The 21,029-nt window shown below is 38.0% G+C and overlaps 1 protein-coding gene and 1 long non-coding RNA gene across 7 annotated transcripts in view; both read left to right on the forward strand.

Moving 5' to 3' along the window:
- The window catches only part of SHANK2 (SH3 and multiple ankyrin repeat domains 2), a 335,607-nt gene that overhangs the window by 210,104 nt on the left and 104,474 nt on the right, over nucleotides 1-21,029 (forward strand). The window lies entirely within an intron of this gene.
- On the forward strand, nucleotides 18,807-20,273 carry LOC135415436 (uncharacterized). The gene is made up of 2 exons (XR_010431121.1): nucleotides 18,807-19,739; nucleotides 19,909-20,273. It is a non-coding gene; the product is annotated as an uncharacterized LOC135415436 (long non-coding RNA).

The raw sequence follows: 21,029 nt of genomic DNA on the forward strand, positions 1-21,029 counted from the left end.
AGAGCTGTTCTGTTCCTAGACAGCATCTAGTCCAGGTTTTGGTTCAGCTATACAAACAGGATTCTTGCATCTTTTTAATGAGGAGACATTTGCCAAAGCTGCAGTAGTACTGCAGTGTTTGAGCATATATATATATATTTATATATATGAGTCCCTGCCCATAAGGGGGTTGGAACTGGATGGTCTTTAAGGTCCCTTCCAACTCAAACCATTCTAGGATTTTATATATATTATATACACACCTATTCTGGCCACTATTATTTCTAAATCTGTATATTTAATTGACACATAGTTTGATTTAACCAAGCATTAGAGGAAAAAGCTTATTTCTGTTAACTCCTCATCCTCTTGGTGTCATCTGCAAATGATGTTTATTAAGCACAAGCTGTTGGAGTCCGAAGAAAACTTTCTTCCTGTTTTGCTTTTGGAATTCTTCTGCTTAAGTGTAACTGCAGATGTACTGGAGAGTTGCGACAGTGGGGTCTTGGAAAAAGAGCAGCTGTGGTACAAGTGTTGAAAAGTTTGATGTATCTGCACAGTTTGACGAAGTGGATTAATTTTTCACTTGATGGAGAAGTATTTTACTTTCTTTGCTTTTCTTTCCACTTAAGCTCAGTGAGTGAAAGTTTGGGTTTATTTGGGGTTTTTGTCCTAATTTATGTTTTTAGTGGATGGTGGCACCTGAATGAAATTGTTGGGCCTTTGGATCTTCAGAAAAACACTACACATAATTAATTTTGATTGTTCTTTTTATCTGTTCCTTACATACCGCCTCTAACCTGTGGGAAGTGATGGTATTCCAAATGTGCTCAGTGTGATCGTAAAAAGGATGAACAAATCCTGGTTTATTCTAAAAATGCATTAATAAGACTGTTATCTTTTCAACATAGATGGAAATGGGTAGACAAAAAATAATTTGCTTCTTAGAAGAGCTCAGTTATTCATGCAAAAGCAAATAACGTGCTTGAAAATAAGATTGAAGAGAAGACAAAAACTAAAACACTTTGCTTTCCAGGCTGTGAGCAAAACTGGCAATCATTAGCCTTGATTCTATATGAGGTGTATATTGGGCTTGTGTCCCAAGGTGCAAGAGAAAATAGTGATATTTATCTGATTCCCAGAAATTTAACAAGTAACTGAAACTGAGAACTGATTTTTGTGCTTCTTTGAGAGGAGGATTTGGAAGGAATTGTGTTGATAATGGCAGCAACAGTCAGAATTAGCTGTGCCCATTCAGTTCTCTGTTTTCAGTTTTAAGGCACTTGGACCTAAATACCACAGCATTTTAAGAGAATTTCCTAGCCTTTCTATTCTGAGGGATTCTGCCAAAGCTTCTGGGACTGTGTGTGGAGTGTGGAGCTATCCATAGGGAGTTTTCTGACTTGTAGTGAATATGAAAACCACTATTTCCCTGACTTCCTGCTACAAACCCCTCCAAAAATAGAAAATTTTTATGAAGATATACAAACGCTTATATTTGGATAAGCTGCTTAGTATAAATAGCCAGTTCTTGGCCACCTAGAAGCCATCCAGTGGCATCCAGCCATCTTGGCCATCCAGTGTTTCACAGAAAGCACAGCCATGGATGGTCTTCCCTCACGCAGAAATCTCTCAGTCCTCTGTTCAAGTAATACAAGAATAATCCATCTCTTCAATTTTTAGCACTTAGGTGTTGAGATTAGGTATTAAAACTAACACCCCAAATAAATAACTGCCTTTTTGCAGTATGGTTTGCCGATTACCAGGAGACATTGGATTAAAATTAATTTCTCCGAAGCCTGTTAGCTTTTTTTAGCCTCTTGATACTATGGAAACCTGGTTGCTGGAATGGAGCTATATGAAAAACAGTGCTTGTGCCTGGTATTTTAGGGGAGAAAATGCAATTTCTTTTAATTGCAAAACTGGAGGTGAAGGAAAGCAGATGAATTGTTTTAAATGGTGGAGAATGAGGTGACAAATTCCTATTGTTGAAGACTGCAGCAGAACTGATCTATAAACCTGGCATTTTTCTTTTCTTTCTTTTTGCCCCTTTTGTTTTTGAGTAGGTGAAAGCATCTTAGCAGGAGAAATATTACAATGAGGTATATTATGGTTTATTTATTTATTTATTTATTGACAGTTTTCTTTCTCTTATTCTGAGACTGGCAATCAAGTTGTGTGATGCTGAAATGCTCAGTTCACCTGCTGATTGTATTTCATGAACCACAAGTCTGTGCAGAGGTTAAAAGGAAGATGATTAACATCTGATAATCACATGCTTCATGAGCAGTAAACTTCCCTTCTCTTCCTACCTGTTCCTCCCCACCCAAAAATTCAGGTTTTCTGAAGAAATAGCTTCACTCATGATCCCTAACTAGGCAAATATATATTTGCTATCATCTCCCTATGCAGAAAAGCAAATGAAAACTCTATAACTTGACATGTAGTGTATTCATTTATTTTTCTTCATAAGTTTTCCTGAAAATCATAATCTTTTAACCTGTTCTGTGGAATGAGGTTCCTAAGCTCTTTTCAGTGTTTTAGAGGGGTTAAATAAATCACTTTATGTTAGTACACAGAACAGGCTCCCGACTGCTTTTGTGTGGGTGACAGGAGCTGCAGAAACACTTGACTTAAGGAAATTCTGAACTTTTGGATCTGATCTAGCAGAAGCTCTGTATTCCTTTAATTATTTCTTTTGTATTCAGTTTCTAGCATGTGTCCTCTATAGAAGAGCGGGTTCAGATTTAATCCATTAATTACTTTAAAAAGCAGAAGGCTTCCTTCCCTGTTCCTTTTCTCCTCCTTCTCTGACTGTAGATAAAAGAAAAAAATCACAAACTTCTGCCCTGCCTCTCAGTTTAATATGGGACCTTACACTTTAAAGTATGTATGAATAGTATAAGGGTCTGTATTCTATGGGAGAAAATAGAAGTGATCCAAAAATGAACATACAAGGCAATATAGTTTGACAAATGATGTCATGAAAAGCTTGCTGATGGTGATACATGGGAATGTTCAGTGTTGGAGGTTGATCCCAATAAATGGGTGATCATCCCACCCAGAGCTGCTGTGCTTCTCCAAAAATTGTGGTGCAACTATGCAGGAGGTGAGGGAGAAGGTCATGGCAGAAGACTTCCCAAGGAATCCCTGCCTTGTTTTGTTCCTCTACAAAGCATTCCCTGTGGCTTGTGACTGTAGGACTCATCCAATTTATCTAATAAGCAAATTGAAATATACTTCAAATCAATTAGATCAGAAATAACATTTTATATCCTAATGTGACACTGATATGAATCTTTGCAGAGACTCTTGTATATTAACAATGGAGAATAATAATCCTTTGTCACTATTTCATTTTGCTTCATATGTTCTGGCAATAACTTGGGGAGCCAGATTTCTAGTTCTCCTCATCTCGTGGTACAAAGTTTTCACTTGTTACAAAAATATTTGTTCTTGGTGAGAGTTTTTCATGTCAGTTTTCAAAACAGGAATTTCTGTGCGGTCTTCATGGCAAGTGGCACCTTTTCTGTTTTGGGGTCTGGATGGGGTTGAACTTTAAGGTCTCTGAAAGTTTTGTTGATCAGAGCACTGAAAATTGACCATGGAAGATTTAATGGAGTTTTTCAAGATTAGGTAAAGAGGGTGATAGCCTAAAAGTAGGTAATGTGTCTTTATTTGCTGATGAAGAGAAAATTTAAAAGTGTGTAAGTACATAAAAAAAAAGAGTTTATTTACAGTTGTAACCTTGCTGAAATAGGTGAGGAAATGTGCGAAGCTCAGGCTTTGTACTCCCCAAAGCTGGGTTTATGAGTCAGATACCAAAGTCCTGCCTTAATGATGTTGTATTTTATTGAAAAGAAATATAAGCAGCAAAGTTCAATAATCCTTTCTTATTTCACAATGTGAACTTCCCTGGTATTTTTATTGCCATTCTTTCTTTCAAAACTGTTCTTCAAAATTTTTTTTAGAATGGACTCAATCTGTAACTTGGCTTTTCAGTGTTAGATAGATTTATGAGGGGCAACAGTCATTGTTGACAGACTTGTAAGTTGTTACCTGCATTTGGTGTATTTATTTACACTGAAGGTGATTATGACTCACTTTCACTGCTAAATTAAAGAGAGAACTCTTTTCAAATGACCAACAAAACATTTATTGTAATCATTTTCTTGAAGTTTCTTGTTATTTTTGTATATAAATATGCTTTATTGACAGTAGCTATTATGGAGCTGGCTTGGACAAAAGCACATAGATTGGAAATTGAATAGAAGATGTGTTTTGCTATTTGGCTCCCATTATTCCCTGTGCGTTTTTAGAATAGTTTTGAGATCTTTAATAGAAAACGAGTATACACCTAACAAAGTGGTTTTCTTCAGAGCTGGAAATTATGTAGGCACCTATTATCCAAGACTCAAAGACTAGGGATATTTATTCCCAATTCTCTTTTTTTTTTTTTTTTTTGCTTTTTTTTCTCATTTTCTGCAGTTCTTCCTCATTTTTCTGCAATTTTTCTGTTTCCTCTCTGTATCCCATGCAAACCTTTTCAGAAGTGCTGTTCGGAGTTCAGTCCCTCTTGTTTTTTTCTTATGGTGTGGACCCAAAACTGGATGCTTGAACATGTCCTGTTGGGTCTCCTGAAGGTTTGGATTGAGCGTTTTTTTTCTAGATGAGTCTTGTTCCACCTGTAAAGGTATGAGAACCTCAGTATTGAAAAATATTGCTTCTCTTTGGCAGCTCTAAAGTTAAAGAGATATGACTTTGTCCCGTCTGGTAGCAAATGATGCAAAACAAAAGCTAGATTCATTTTGTATAGATTAGGATCGATTAATGTGATGAATGTTATTAATGCTATTAATGTTAATGTTGTTTATCACTGGAATAGAAAGGTTGTATGGACAGGTTTTTCTATCTCTGCAGGGTTTAGTTGATAAATTCTTGTGTTTAACAGGAAGTGTTTGGAACATAAAAATGTGAATGTCACAATATATGACACTCTTGTAAAACTCATCAAGAATACATTTTTCAAACAGGAATATTGTCACCTTCCTGACATTACAGAGGAACTTGTAATAAATGAAATTCCTCCTTCATTTGCATACTAACCCATGTCTAATTGCCAGATTAGGAGTGAAGCTTCAGCTTGACTCTCTGAATATTAAAAAACATTTGATATTTCAAGTCATTTTCTATTCTCTGTTTTGCTGCTTTTAATGTACAAATGAATGTCATTAATCCTATTTACATATTTTTTTTCTAAGGACCTTTTGATGTAGTAAGATGTAAAAACTATTTATTTCTAATTTTTTTTTAGTTATGATCTTATGCAAAAATGCTGCTGCCAGGCAATTATCCACCCAGGAAGTTTTCAACACAGTTACTCATAATAAACATCAGATCAGTGACATAATGGCAGTTTTTGGGAGATGTGTGATCCCATTCTAAGCATTAACTTTCAAATTGACAGGATTGTGCAAATTCACATTTTAGAAAATGCTGTTTATTCACTGGAGAAAAGTATAGAAAACTACATAAAGGAAGATACTAGAAATACCCAGGTAGTAAACTTCTAATTCTTGCTTACTTATACTTCAAGTGTTCATGATTTTTTCACTATTTTTAAATCCAGAGATATTTTCTGTCATTATCTTAGAAAAATAATAGTTGAAAATAAAACCTTTCCTCTTTAAACATTTTTGTTATTAATCTGTGTAGGAAGGGACAACATAGATACATGGTTCTCAACATTTCATTAAAATCTCATCATTATCTTTAGTTAAATCTGGTTTTTGTTGGGCTCTGGCAATAGGGAGAAATACATCATATAAACAGTACTAAACCTGGTGCCAAACTGTGTTGCCACTGAGCAACGTCTCAGTAGGAAGCTTAATTTTTTTCAGACATACTTGTTGAGTCTGTTTGTATTATTGGCTAATTCCTCATATTTTGTTTGACAGTTATCTGGCATTTTTGTCCTCAGAAGGTCTTAATCAAAAAATATCAGTAGTTTGTTGCTTTTTTTGCTTTCGGTCTTAGGTTTTGGGTTGGTTTTTTTTTTTTCCTTCTAATATTTAAATTCCATCATTTTCTATAGATCAGAAAACTTTTTCCCCCCTCCTTCTGATGTTGGTTTCCAGTCCAGAGGGTTCTGAATAGAGAAATACTGCCTTCAATAAAATACGCCATGTCTGCACAGCAACTTAGTTATTGTTCTGTAATAATATCTTTGGAAGAAATGTCTCTTTTGAATTATTATTTTAATTAGTTTTGATCCACTTTGGTTACTGGTCTCTCCTGTGCTTCCAGAGAACTGTCTCACAACAAAGTTTACTCTGTAATTGTGGAAAAATTGCATATGGTTTTCTAGTTGTTGCAAACAGAGTGAGCTGCTTTGAAGGTTTATCTTCTCTCACACATGATTTTATAAAGTCTTGTCCCACTGGGCTCTCCTGGAGGCTGGATCTTGGAGGAGCCAACTTCAAATCCCAGCTTTCTCTGTAGGTATGGGAAAGTTCCTGCCTGTCTGCTCTTTCATATCTTAAATATAAAATGGGATTTTTAGTCTACATCACCTACAGACTTGTATGTTTTATGTGTTTATGCAAACTTAAGGTAGGCTCAATAAACAAATCCCAAAGGATCCTCCTGGTCTCTACAAGCCCTGTTTGTTTCTAGCACAAGAAGTGTGTGATTTTATTTGATGCTTTCAGTGTATATAATCTGTATTTACAAGGTTTACAGTGATGTCTTACTGCCCTCTACTCATCTTTGATAAGTTAAACTTGGAGTATTTCACACTTACTTCAAGTAAGATTCTCCAAGTAGTGGACAAATTCTCAGAAAGGCAGAATCACCAAAAATAGATAAAATGTAATTCCAGCATACTTTTCTTTTGTCAGTCTTGTGCTCATGAGAGAAAAAAGTCAGGAAAGAAAACCCTTATATATGTAATCACAAAAGTTGAAAGAGATAGGGAGAAAACAAGAAAACTGAAAAAAAGTGATTACAATTTGGTTTTTTCTGTCAGTGTACTGAGACATTTTGACCCAGTGGTTTAACAGACTGTGAGGTATTTTGTGATGCAGAATAAAGCTTCAAGATATCAATCTGAGGATCAGCTTTGTATTTGCAAGTTAACAGCTTTACTGAATAGCTCTGTTGGGATTTTAGGATATTAGAGCTGGTTGAAAGAAGAAGGTTATGCTTAGACATAAAATTAGAGAAACTAATTTAAAGTGTGGTGTTTACTAAACCTACTTTGCAACGTAGAAAATGCATAGCAATTACTTAAAGAAGGAATAAAGACTATCCAAGTCAAAATAAAATAGTAATTTTTTATTCAGAAGTTAAAACTATGGCTTTGTAGATATGATTTCTTTCTTAATGACTCCAAACCACAGCTGGGTTAGATCTGGTTGTCCCAGGCTGGGGATGCAAATACTTAGGAGACAATTCAGGCAGGCATGTAAGTTGAACTGGATAAATCCAGTCCATGTGTTTCCACATAAATAGTAGTGGGAAGCCGATGGCAGGACATGTTTTGAAAAATTAAACATTTGAAAGTTGCCAGATTTATGTCTTTATATCAAGGCACTGAATCACTCAGAGATCATCAACAGTAAAATATGTGAGTAACGCTTGTAACTTATTGTTTGTATGTGGAAAACAGCATAAATCCAGCAATTCCTAACATCTGGGAATCCTGACCAATCTTTAAAAAATCATTTTGGTTTTCTAAATTCCTCACTTTTGAAGGATTTTTGATTGTATTTCATTGATTGTTATCTGCAGATTCCACACTCTCCTTATATCCTCCCATGTCCTGTCACCTTAATGTTAATGCCACAGTTACTGTCTGACTCCTCTATCAGTTGCTATGAGGTAACCCTGTGGTTCAAGCAGAGATACCCAAATTGGTGCACCTTAGCTCATCCCTAGAATTACCTTCAGAACCCAGCAGTACTTAGAGGTATTGCAAAATGATATTCCAACTCCCTGGAAGTGCTGTCACGTTTTCCAGGCATTCAGGGTTCCCGGAGACATGTGGTCCAGATAGATCCCTTTTCCCTAAGCATTACTAATACCAGTGGTAGTATGAGCTGGATGGAGCTGCCTCAGCCACCATATGTATCCATCTCTTCAGGCTGTTCATGTTTTATGGCAGCTCTGGCAGCCTGCCAGGAGTTTTCTGACTAATGCAAGTGATGGGAAATAATAATATTAACCCTTTTGTATCTTAGCCAGCCATGATTAGGATTTTGTGGAGCAGAGCCTCCCCTGCTCACCCTTCTCCTCCTCTGTGCCCCTCAAAATGTATCAATGAAGGAATCTTAGGAAGCCTAAATACAGACCTGGATATGGATAAGCTTTCTCAGGAGGTGAGAGGGTAAAAAAGGAAGATGATATGATTCTCCTACTGACATTTTTTCCCAGCAGTTTGAAGAGATAATGTGTGATTCTTTGTTTTCCCCTGTTCTGCTTCCCTGCCAAGGTCAAACATGAATGGCAACGACGGTGGTTAATGCTGACAACCTTTCTCCAGTCTTGTCTGTCTTCTACAAGTGAAAGGTTTGCAGTAGCAATATCATACAACAGTGTAAGGCTTTTACTTGGCTGAGCCAAAACCTAATGCTTCCTAACTTCTGCATGGAGTGATTTCCAGATCATCAGAGGACGCTAATCCTATACTGAGAGCTGGTGGCTGGGGATGGTTGAGTTATGAGTATATTAACTTTATTAAACTATTGACAGCACACCACTGCCTTGGGGATAAGACAACTTTATTTTGATAAAGGCAGAGCAGATAATAGATGAATAAACTGTTCTTTTCTAATACAGGGAAATCAGCACAGAAAAAAAAAAGCACATGGGGTTGAATTTCCAGGGAAATAAACAGAAGACCGCAAATGTTTATTTTACTGACACTGCTGATCTGCTAATCAGCTTTGCCACTTTTATGAGAATCTTCATCAGAGATTCCACCTGGTCTAGTGGAAGGTGTCCTCACCCATGGCAGGGGGGCTGGAACTCGATGATCCTTAAGGTCTCTTCCAACCCAAACCATTCTATGATTCTAGGATTATTTGAGATCTCTACATAGACCCAGACAACTTTGTTGCTCTTCTCTGCTTAGATAAGTGCCCTGTTATTACATCCAACAGCCTTCCTCCTCTTGTGACTTCCTTCCCCACCTCTTGAAGATGTAGATTTTATACTTAGCTGCTGTTAAGTGTGTTCAGTGTAGGAGAGGAATGTCCTTGTTGTTGACTTGCTGCCACCTCCCATCGCCTGGTTCGTGTCAGCTCAACAGACCTTCCCATCCTCAGGCTTGTTAATGAGCTTCCCTGGGCTTCCTGCCTGGGAGCAAACAATACCACTTCACCAGCTCTCTAATTGAAGCAGCATAATTATCAAATACTTGGACTCCTTCCACATCTGAAATAAAGCAGCTGTGTTATAATGTTATGATCAAATTCTTTCACTGTTATATGACCTAATAAATGAACGGTTGGGAATCGTGTATTTGTGACTCAGTCTGTCACTAAAATATTCTAATTCCATCAGTGGTGTTTTGGATAAATTTCTCTGGATGGGGTCTGGTTTGCTTGGTCTGAAAAGAAACTTGGCCGTTCCATGCCATCAGTTTTAGGAGGACTTAGTGGTCTCTGGTCTACAGAAGGGTGGTGAAGAAACTAGAAAACAATGAAATATTTCTGCAAAGAATTGTGTTCACAGAGAAATGCCTGTTTCATCAGTTTAGTGAGAGATGTAGGTCAGCTCCTGAGAGCTCTCAAAAATTGTCATGGTTTGATGCCCAAGGATCTTTCTGGATACACTTTATGTAGGTTGATGGCTCTAGAGAAGGATTAATACTGCATATGGTAGACAAACCCTTGCTACAGTAAGATTAAGGGTGAAAAATTAAACAATTTCCGAGTAATATCTGATTTGCAAAATTAAAACTTTCTTCTGAGTTAAGCTAAACATTACTTTTCAGGTGTTCAAGTATTTTTATTTGCTTTGAAACTGGAAATTTAGCATCCTTCTATATAGGCTGGCCTGCCTTAGAAACACCTTACAGAACAAAAGTTACCTGTCCATTTTTCCCTTTCTTTCTTGTTTTGTTTTTTTTTCATCTATTAGGAGTGCAGCCACCAGAAGAGACAGTGTAGTTAAATGGCTTCTAAATGTCTTAATTTAGAATTAGGAAGTCTTGGTTCAAAATTGCAGATATGAACAAAGGAGAAAAGACTTTGAACCCTGCAGAGTTAAAACTGTAGTATGGCTCACCAAAATAGATCTTGAGGAAGAACTAGCCAAAGGCATAAAATCTGACAATAGATGTTTTTTTCTTTCAAATGCACCAGAAATAGGAAGGTCTGCCAGAGGTCAGCAGACCTGGAGGATGATGAACCTTTAATAGGCAGCACTGTTGAAAGAGAATGTTATAGATGAAAACCTCAGTGGGTTCTTAGTCGTAGTGGTAACTATGGAGGACCTTGGGATATATCTTCTTCCTCAGCATACTGAAAATTAAGGACGAGTAGTGCAATTTTGCATTTTCCTGTAGTCAGTTGTGGTCTGGCCTGTTGGTCTATTGCTGTCCTGAGGTGCAGGGTCCCACCTTCCTCCTCAGCTTAGTGCTGCCATCCCCAAGTGGCAATTTGTGGGCCCAGCTGAAAAGGGAAATAAATAAACCCCATAGGATTAGTGATTCAGAACCATCCAGAGCCACCTGGAAAGCCTGCTGACTGCACAGTTCACTATTAGATCAATTTAAGCATAAGCCTACCCTGAAGAGCAATGTCTGGCTTCATAGACACCATAGAAAGGTCTCATAACTGACTGACAAAATGAACAGCAACAAATCATCATGACAAGGTGATATTCCAAGGGTAACTCACATAGGAAATCTCTAAACAGAAGTAGTATTTGTTGCTCTGCCTTGATAGCAAAGGAATGGAACACAGCAAATGCATTGCTGGTCTGTCTTAGAGTTGTAGAAATAACCCTGAGAACTGAACTGGGAAGTTTGTTTCCATAGCTGGAGAGCTGGTGCTAATGCCATAAATTGCCAGAATTTTAATGCCGTAAATTGCCATTAGAATTGCTAGAAAAGTGATTAAAAATATGAAATTTAACCCTTCATTATATGGTTTAGTGGGCATGGTGATATTCAGTCGAACATTGGACTTGATGACCTTGGAGGCCTTTTCTACCTTTAATTATTCTATGATTCTGTAATGGGAAATCATGTGTTTGGAAAAAATCGGTGGTTTTATAGATAACTACACTGACACTTTCAGCCTAGATTTGGACATTCAGAAAGATGTACTTGTAAACCAGGATATTGAGTAGTCAGAAAAAATTATCTCAAAGGGTAAGAAATAAAGGGGAGAGATAAATGGACTGTTTTCAAAATACAGGGAAAAGAAGTGAAGCTTTTCAGGTCTGTGTTCTCTGAATGGTGCTGTTAAATCTGCACAAAATTCATCAGATTGCATCTTAGACATAATTCAAAGACAGTAAAGCATTTGGAGCTTACCATGGTTGACTAAAAGAGCAGTAGATGCCATTGTTGACTATGTCAAAGGGAAGTGTGCCTGGAAAGGAATCATCCCAGGCACAAGGACATGCTGGGGGCTGACCAGCTGGAAAGCAGGTTTGCCAAGGACTTGGGGGTCCTGGTGGATCCCAAGTTGAACATGAGCCCTTGTAGTGGAGCTTAGGCAAATGGTTACATGGGCTGCATTAGGCAAAGTATTGCCAGCAGGTCAGGGAAGTCTCCATCCTTAGGAATATTCAAAAGCTGCTTTTGGATGGCTCTGCTTGAGTAGGAGGATGGGCCAGATACCTCCAGAGATCCATTCCAGCCTCAGCCACTCTATGATTTTAAGGTAACTGAATTGTGAGCTGTGAGTGTGAAATTTGAATGGCTAGCCAGCCAAGATCCATCTGTTTTCCAACTTTCTGTACAAAAATCAAGGTCACTTAAAATTTTATTTCTGATTTCTGTTCAGTAAATGTTTGTGGCCCTATTTCATGGTTGACTTAAAATACATCCATGCGAAACATGTCAGACCAAGGCTACCAACTGTTAGGGGTAGAAAGAGTGGCAGTAAATTAAATTCTTCATGTTTCACATCAGGTAGCTCTGACACATGGCATAGATTCATATTCATAAGAGAGAAAAATGTATTTTATATATCCTAATATTGAGCAAGAACAAAATACAGCTGCTAATTTATAAAATATGTCTTTTATTTATTGTGCAAGCACATGAAATGTTTCTCTTGTTCTGTATAATGACAACTTCCATATTTTTTCATGTAACCTCTGGAAAAATATCGTGAGCAGAATTCAACACCAAGAAATAATCAGCACACTTTCAGAAGGTTTACTTTGGTATTAAATATGGATCAAAAAATGGCATCAGTAAGAAAGAAAACTTGGTGAATCGTTCCCTCCTAAATGCCTAAACCTCTGAATCTTCAAGAGTGAGGAGAGAGAGCCCTGAGCAGTCACTTAGTACAAGATCTCCTCTTGACAGAGTGTAACAAATCTGTGCCCGTAGTGCTATTTTACAGCTCCAGTTGACTTGTATCACAGCAACTGTCTCCAAGCAACTTGGATGTACAAACCCCGGCAGAGACGGGGACACTTGGGCAGCTCTGCACCCCTGAGCTTTTGGTCTTGCCCTGCTGGAAAAAGACAGGCTCCAGCTGCTTCTCAGGTGGTCCTTTCCAGCTATTCCTGCAGGTGGAAGCTGGGATTGGGTTGTCAGTTGCCCACGTCAGTCATTTTGCTGAAATAACTCTGAACATATTAATCAGTTCAGCTCCCTCGTCTGTACTAGGTGTGCTGTCAAAATGGTATTTTTGCAGCAACTGACTCTAACCAAGCCCTCAAAACCAGAACAATGTGGGCCCAGCTCGAAATAGCTGTTCATGGAGATTTAATCTAATTCACTACAATCAATATACAACACAGAAGGGAAATTTATTTGTTTAATATAATCTCTCCCCAGCTGCGTTATCAAAATGCAGAAGTAGCAATATATGCAGGAAATTCTCTTAAAAGGTAATAATATACATTTGCAGTCCTTGTCCTTCTGATAAAACTCATCATTTTGTTATTTGTTGTATTATGTTTCATTTAGGACCCATTTCAACTGCTGGAAAAGCTGCAGGAACGTAGGAGTCCCTTTCTACCAGTTTAGTGCCAGCATAACATTTTGAATCCTCTGTGGAAGGGAACTGAAATCTATGAAATATTTTCTGCCAGTTTAGTTCCAGCATAACGTTTTGAATCCTTTGTGGAAGGGAATTGAAATTTATGAAATATTTACTAGCAACTGAAGAGGATTTTTCCTTTTTACGGTATAATTTGTGTAACCATTTGTGTGATTGTTGAATTCGGGGATTATAATTTTGCAAAAGTGTTTTGAGTCAGAACAGTGGTGGCAGTTCTGCAGATTGAAAGTTTGATCCTTCTCTTAGGGGGAATGAAGAGGTGGAAAGAGAGAAGGGGAAAGGAAAGCACAATTTCCAGAATGGGAACAAACACAAGATTGCTTTTTGGTTGTTAGTTTGCTGGCTGTTTCTTTTCCTCTGGCCTGAATTGTCAGGTTTGTGGGTGATGCTGGGACATACACTGTAAGGTTTGCCCTGCTTTTCCTGATTTATTCCCTTTTCTCTTTTATTCCTTTTTTTCTCTTCTTCCTAAATTCTAAAAAGTTCACAGTGAATGAGTCCTGTTAATGACCATACATTAGGAGCAGATAAAACTCTCCTCCCATTTTACAGATGCTTTCTGTATTCTTTTGACGTTCATTAGTGCTATTCAATGCAGAGGTACTGTTTTACTGATCTTAATAGCTCAATCCAAAAGACTCCCTGAAACATTTTTACATCAGAAATTTAACTGCCTTCTCCAGCTGTAATTGTTTAAAAGAAAGTAAAAACTTCTAGGTAGGAGAATATGGCATATTATGGTTCAGAAACATCAGTGTGCTGACAGTCCTTCATGATTAGTCTCTGTGATTAGCCCATTTCAGACCATAATTAATATTATTAGTCAGTAAAAATTAAGTGGTACCTGAATTTGAAGTTTAGACAATGATTTTACACTGCTTAACAGGGATGGAGTTAAGACTGGTGGCCTGAGGCTGCAGTGCTTGGGAGTGTAAGGAGTTTGGGATTAGGTGTGGATGCTGCAGGACAGGCTGGTTGGCCAGTAAATGAGCTGTGAAGGTGCTCCTTGTTTTCATGCTGTTCTGCCTCAGCTGGAGCAAAAACTTCAGTGCAGAGACAGCAAATGACTGCACACAGGGGATCCTCTGACCTGCTAGGACTCAGCTTCCTCCCAGACTCTTTTTTGTTTGGAATATCTAGAGATTGCATTGCTACACACTGTTAATTTTTATTTTTTTATTATTTGCATATGGTTCATTTTTATTGGTAACATAAATGGCACACAGGCAGCATTTGATGCCCACCCAGGACATTAGAACTATCCATGTTTTCAAGATGATACCATCAAATTCCTTTTTTCCCCTTTACTACAGTCATGGAGCAGCTGAATAGAGTCAGATATATCTTTTCTAGGCTGCCCTTTGGTTGCAGTCCTGGAAAACATTTTATCTGAGTTAGAAACATTTACATGAACTGAGTGATATGAGTAACATATTTCTGCCAAAAGAACTTCAGGATGTTGTTACCCCATATTAACCTCTGAAGGATGAATGGATGGATAGCCTGAGATAGATAGATACAGGTATGCAATAGGATGAGAGGAAATGGCTGGGGGAAATTTAGATTGGATATTAGGAAAAATTTCTTCATGGAAAATGTTGTAAAGCATTGGAAAAGACTGCCCAGGGCAATGATGGAGTCACCATTCCTAGAGGGATTTAAAGCCCCAAGATGTGGCACTTGGGGACATGGGTGACCTTGGCAGTGCTGGAAGAGCCGTTGGATTTGATGAACTTTTTGCAACCTAAACGATTCTGTAATTCCATGAAAAAAAAAAAATATAAATATGTTGCTTTCTGCTTGACAAAGAGATTAAAGCTGCATCCCACCCATTCCATGATTAGATCTTCATCCTGAGAATATGAGATAGATAGATAGATAGATAGATAGATAGATAGATAGATAGATAGATAGATAGATAGATTCTGTGAATATAGATTAAGCTGCTGCTTTTCTCCTTTTCTTCATGTGGAATATTTTCTACCTCTCGGGGGAGAGGCAGCTCACTCTCATTAGCTCATGTAGCAGCAGGAGAGAGAAAGCTGCTGGCTCCTGAGGAATTCAGAGGCCTGAGGTGTCCCAAGCCTTTCTGTGAGGTTGCTAAGGGATCAGGAGATCTTTGTGGAGCACTCCAGGCTTGGGGCTGGCACTGCAGGCAGCTCTCCTGCCCTTATGCTTCCTGCAGAGAGAGATGGAAAATATGCTGGCAATCTGGAGCTCCCTGGCCCACTCCTTTCCTTCTTCTTTGCCTCCCACTCCACCCCCACAGTGGGACTTTTAATAAATCTGTCAACAAACAGATGAATGTCCTAGAAGTGAAAGGCAGAGAGAGCTGGGATTGTTCAACCTGGAAAAGAGGAGGCTCCAGGGAGATCTTGTGGCCTTTCAATACTTAAAGGGTGCTTATAAAAAAGATGGGGGCAGACTTTTTCAGCAGAGACAAGATAGGATGGTTTTAAACTAAAAGATTTAGATTTGACATAGGGAAGAAAGTTCTTACTGTGAGGGTGGAGAGGCCCTGGAACCAGGTTGCCCAGAGAAGCTGTGGATGCCCCATCCCTGGAAACATTCAAGGTCAGTTTGGATGAAGCTCTGAGAAACCTGGTCAAGTGGAAGGTGTCCCTGCCCATGCCAGGGGGCTTGAATTAGATGACATTTAAAGGTTTCTTCCAAGGCAACTCATCCCGTGATTCCATGATTTTGGAGTAGATCCCTGAAACTGAAGGGGAGCAAGTGGAAACACCACCTGTGTGTGGGCCTAAGGATGACAAAAGAAGGTCTGAATCAGATGGTGTTCTTTCTGGGAGATCCATAGGGAATAGCAAAAAAACACCCAACAAATTAACTGCAATTTCACTCTTAAAGCTTTCAGGGGACACTGAGTTTGTCCTTTATAGTTCCTGCATGTGTTTCGCATAGTTTTCCTGTATCAAAAATATTTATTATATTCCCCTCAATTAATGTGAAAGTGCAGGTTCTCAGCTCTCACTACCAATTTCATAGAAAACATTATGTTTTCCCATAGAGACATCTTATTATAGTGGTACTCGATGTAGTCAAATTCTGATTATTTCGCTACTCCACTAACTGAATTTCTATTTATTAATATAAATTTCTCTGATCTTCAGAGGTAGGATTTTTTGCTTTCCAGGTACATCTTGAATGTCTCCTCCTCTAATTAATCATTTATGATGTTAAATTTTAACATTCAACCCCCTCCTCCCCAAAACTGATGTCTTAAAAAGTATGTTTATCTAATAGCATCAGACACTTATAATTATTTTAATATATTTTTCCACAAAACAGATCTAGGTTAATGCCAAGTTCATCTTCCTGCTATAATTTAAATTTTCCTGGTGTTAAAGAACCATGAGATAGACATCTTTTATTGAAAGAGTACCTGTTTTGCGATTGGTTAAAAATGTGAAATGCAGAGAGAACTGTTATTACGGAGGTCATATTAACTGTGAAGATATTGCTCATTGGAGGCACTTAAAGCAATAGTTTTGAGAAATACTACTTTGGATAAAAAAGGAGTTTATATAATAAGCAATATCCTACCTCATAAATGATAACTGCAAGACACCTCTTGAGTTCTGTGGATGACAAGGATACTTTATCAGAAGTTTAAATAACTGCTAAAATCACATTTTATCCAGATAAAATGAGGAAAAGTACTTTATTTTATACCATAGTCCCAGGCTGAACTGGCTCTGTCGCCAGTGTGGAAAATAATTTTCAGGACGCATCTCTAATTGTTTGTTTGTGGGGAGAAGGAAGATTAAATTGGCGTAATTTAATGGATGGCATTCCATCCATAGTTTCAAGTTCATGTTGAATGGATAGAAGTGTAAATATTGCAAACATAGATCATAAAACTCATCCCACAGTTTTCTACTCTCTGCACTTGGTCAGTCTGGACCTCAATTAAACCTGAAATGCTGGGTTTGTTACCAAACTTCAGATTTCAGTAAGTCAGGACAACCTACTGAACAAAACATGAAGTTTTACAGATTTTTCCATGCCCAGAAAATCTGCATTTACCTCTTGTTCCATTTTAAGACTTTATTCTTTCTATTTGTCAAGTGGGGTTTTTTTTGTTTTTGTCAGAGCACATTTGTTTTCTAGTTTTAGTGCAATTCACTGGTGGCACTGTGTGTGTAGTGTTTGCCTCATTTTTGTTTCTCAAGGATATTAGTGACTAGAAATAATCTGGAAATGTTTGTACTGTGGCATTTGGTTTGACTACACTGATTATCATATTTTTCCCATTTTTCTACACTGAGCTTTTAAGATAACAGGTTCTGTTTCAACATTAGAAATTGAAAAACCGAAGTCGTCCCATTAATTCAATGAAATTCCTCACTATACAAAATTTAATGATGTAAGTAACTCATTTTGGAGTTTATGTGCATGTACATACCTTGCCTGCTAAGGTCTTAAACAAAAATTAAAATTAGATAAATTTTGAACTTATAAGCTTTTCTTTTATGGTTTTCCACGTATAAGAAATTGAGGAAGACAAAAAGATGATGCCATTCATTGCATGTTTGGCTTGATAAAGATGCCAATATTATTAATACAGAGCTCTAGGGTTTGTTTGTTGGTTGCTTTTGGCCTGTGACAATAATAGGTTAGATATTTTATTTGTAGATGTAGTCAGCAGCATGATTTTGTGGTTCTATAACCATTTTTTAGATGAACCACACAAACAGGTAGAACTGATGACAAGCACTGTAGTAATGAGTTTATTTGCCCTGTTTTACCTTGTGTACAACTTTTTGTGAGATAAAATAGTTACTTACTGGAACCTACATTTTTGTATGTGCTCATTTGAGGAAAGTTCACAAAGTTTGGTGTTTAAGTATTTTGAAAGTTTAACTCTATCAAAATGCATTTATATATTTTTAATCTCTCAGTGAACAGCAATTGAAATGGAAATTGCTGAAAACAAGGTCGCAGGAGACCTATAGCCATCAAAGAATTGAGAAGAGGATTGTGGTTGTGTGGGATCTTAGAGCAAAATATAATTGTAGCCTGAAGTGAAAGACAAACTTCTCAAAGGCATATGAAAAATGTTGATAGCCAAACACAGCTAAAGAAATCAATCTGAAGTCCTTTATAAGCTCTAATATATAAAACCTATACATAAGACACTAAAAGATCTAAAATAAGTCTGTACTTAATGAACAACTGGGATTTATTCATAGTTTTCTATGTGTGTTACTTTGTATCGGGTGCCTCAGTTGCTTGAAAATTTGCTTCCCACACTTGTAACACCTCTGTGAACGTTTGCACCTTTTTGCTTTGTGTTTCAGCTTGGGAAATGTGGGAATGTGACAGGAACAATGTTGTTTGTCTTCTCCTTTCCACCTCCCCACCCCCACTGCCCCTGTCAACTGCTTAGACCTTGCCATGGATGTTTCCTATAAATCCCTCACAAACACAGTGCTTGGTCATGTGGACTGTTAAGAGATGTATGCCGTATTTTTAGGGTGCTTATTCCATAACTATGAAATGTTTAGGGTGCTTATTCCATAACTATGAAATGTTTATAGTTCAAAGCAGTTGTAAGGAATTATTGTGCCTCAAATTTTCTTTTTCCATGATGATAAGCATTTGTATTTTTTTTCTTCCCTCAAACTGAATGAATGCAGTCCAGGAGCTGATTGATACAGGCTTTGTTCCCAAGCCTTGTCCATACTCTTTTGTGTCCTCTTCCTTTTCAATCAACATCCATCATGTCATAGTAGGATAAAGTAAACTCAGATAAATATTATTTGGATGAGCTTTGATTTTCTTTTACTTTGCTAATCTGATCAAATGATTGTAATTTTAAATATCCAGAGGTTTAATTGCATTCCCTGATCCATATGCTAATATATATTTTAATTGTATCATTATAGTAAAAAGGAGTCCATGTGATGTTTGTGTTATATATAGGTATTAGAGAGAAGAAGAAAAATAGTTGAGTTAAACAGAAATCTGATTCGACAGTATTTTACCTCACAGGTATCAAGTAATTTTTTGTGTTAGATTTGAACATGCATGAGAAAAAAAAAAACATTTAAAAAGAGATAGATTTGGGGAATATCAGATGAAGTAGCTGGAAATCTCAAACAGTGAACTTCTGCCTCCTATGTAAAAGGTAATTGTTGGGAATAGTGTAAGATATTATTTTTAATCTGTGATCAATACACTCAGCTGCTATGGACTCCAATTATTTCAAATTCTATATGAATTGTTGGGGGTTTTTTGCTACTAAATATATTGCTGAGATTTACATACCTGTAATTTTTAGTTTCTGGTTGTGCTGGGTTAAATGCACAATGCAAGTTCCAGCTTCCTTATTATTGAACAAGTTTCTTGAATAGTGCAAAAATACTTTGTACAAGTGACCTCTGCTTGATTTAACCTGTAACTCCTGTATTAAACTTTTTTTGTAAACTACATGTGCCCTTTTAAGAGGCAGAGTTACCAGGACCAGAGCAAACCTGGCACGTACAGGTGACACACCAGTGGTGGGGACCTTTCAACCACAGCTTTTGGCGACAAGGGCTACAGCTGTAAATCATTTAGGTGCAAAGATCATACCCCTAGCTGCTTGTATTGGCTGCTGTGTGCTTCAAACCCCATTCAACTGCCACCTAATCTGTGGATATTTGGACTTTTCCAGGTCTGGGAATTGCAGTCTGAGAAGTCAGGGACATAATCCATTCCTGACCCTCGTCTGGGTCAACAAACCACTGTTCTGCTTGGATTGCCTCAGGAATTAGATCTTCTGTGAGAACCTGGAGTGCAGGAGCAGGCCATTATATTTTTCCTTCCAAACTAGACCCCTGTCTTACCCAGCAGGTTTCTATTTGGTCGGGAGGAAGGATGCCTGTGATCCGATGTCTCTGATCCATTGCCTGCTCTGTGTTAATGCATTTTGTGTTGAGATTCACTGAGATGGAGGCAGAGAGCAAAAGGAGCTCTCTTAGAATGTGTCTTGAGTCTTATTCTAAATTGGATTAAAGGGAAAATCATGCTTTTCTCGAAGAGTGGTCTCTGGCTTGTCTATGCCAAGAGCTAATTATCACACAGAGATCAAGCCTAAGCCCCCATAAGTGGAAGAAAGCACCTCAGCTTGACAAAGTGTAGGGTATTAGGCATACTGCCCTCCAGAGCCTTTCCTGTTATCCAGGGATATCCTCCTTTGGTGAGCTGGAGCATGGATGGCATTTTGAGGTGTCTGCTTTTTCCTCTGTGTGTATGCTTAAAATGCATATATGGTGGGTTCTCCTGGGAGTACTAAGAGGGAAACCCTAAAAATGTTGAGTGAGACTCAACATTGAGTGAGTGCCTGCTCCACTTATGGATATGGGCTGGGAACTGGGATGCGTGTCAGGCCCTCTTGGTCAGACATGGAGCTGCTACTCTGAGCTGTTAAAGCAGGGAGGGAGAGAAGGACAGACAGTGCAGTGACAGGTCCATCTCACAACAGAGATCCAAGTGTCAGGAGAGATGTGGGATCCCTGTTCTTCTCTGGGTTTGATGTCCTCAGGTTGGATGTCCTCAGGTTTGATGTCCTCAGGCTGTTCCCCAGCCTTGTCCTTCCTCTGCCTGTGCCTGAGCTCTTTTTGCCTTGCTAAGGGATATTTGTGAGTTGGTTATCCAGTGTTCACTGTCCCTCACAGATGTAATTAGTTTTTGGTGATCCTTGTGCCTTTCAATGGTTTCTAAATTTTTGCTTAGCTATAGTGACAACCCAGATGCTCTGGCTGTTTTCCAGGGTAACTTACTGATAATACTTGA

Source organism: Pseudopipra pipra, chromosome 6, assembly GCF_036250125.1.
Source record: "Pseudopipra pipra isolate bDixPip1 chromosome 6, bDixPip1.hap1, whole genome shotgun sequence".
NCBI classification, from domain to species: domain Eukaryota; kingdom Metazoa; phylum Chordata; class Aves; order Passeriformes; family Pipridae; genus Pseudopipra; species Pseudopipra pipra.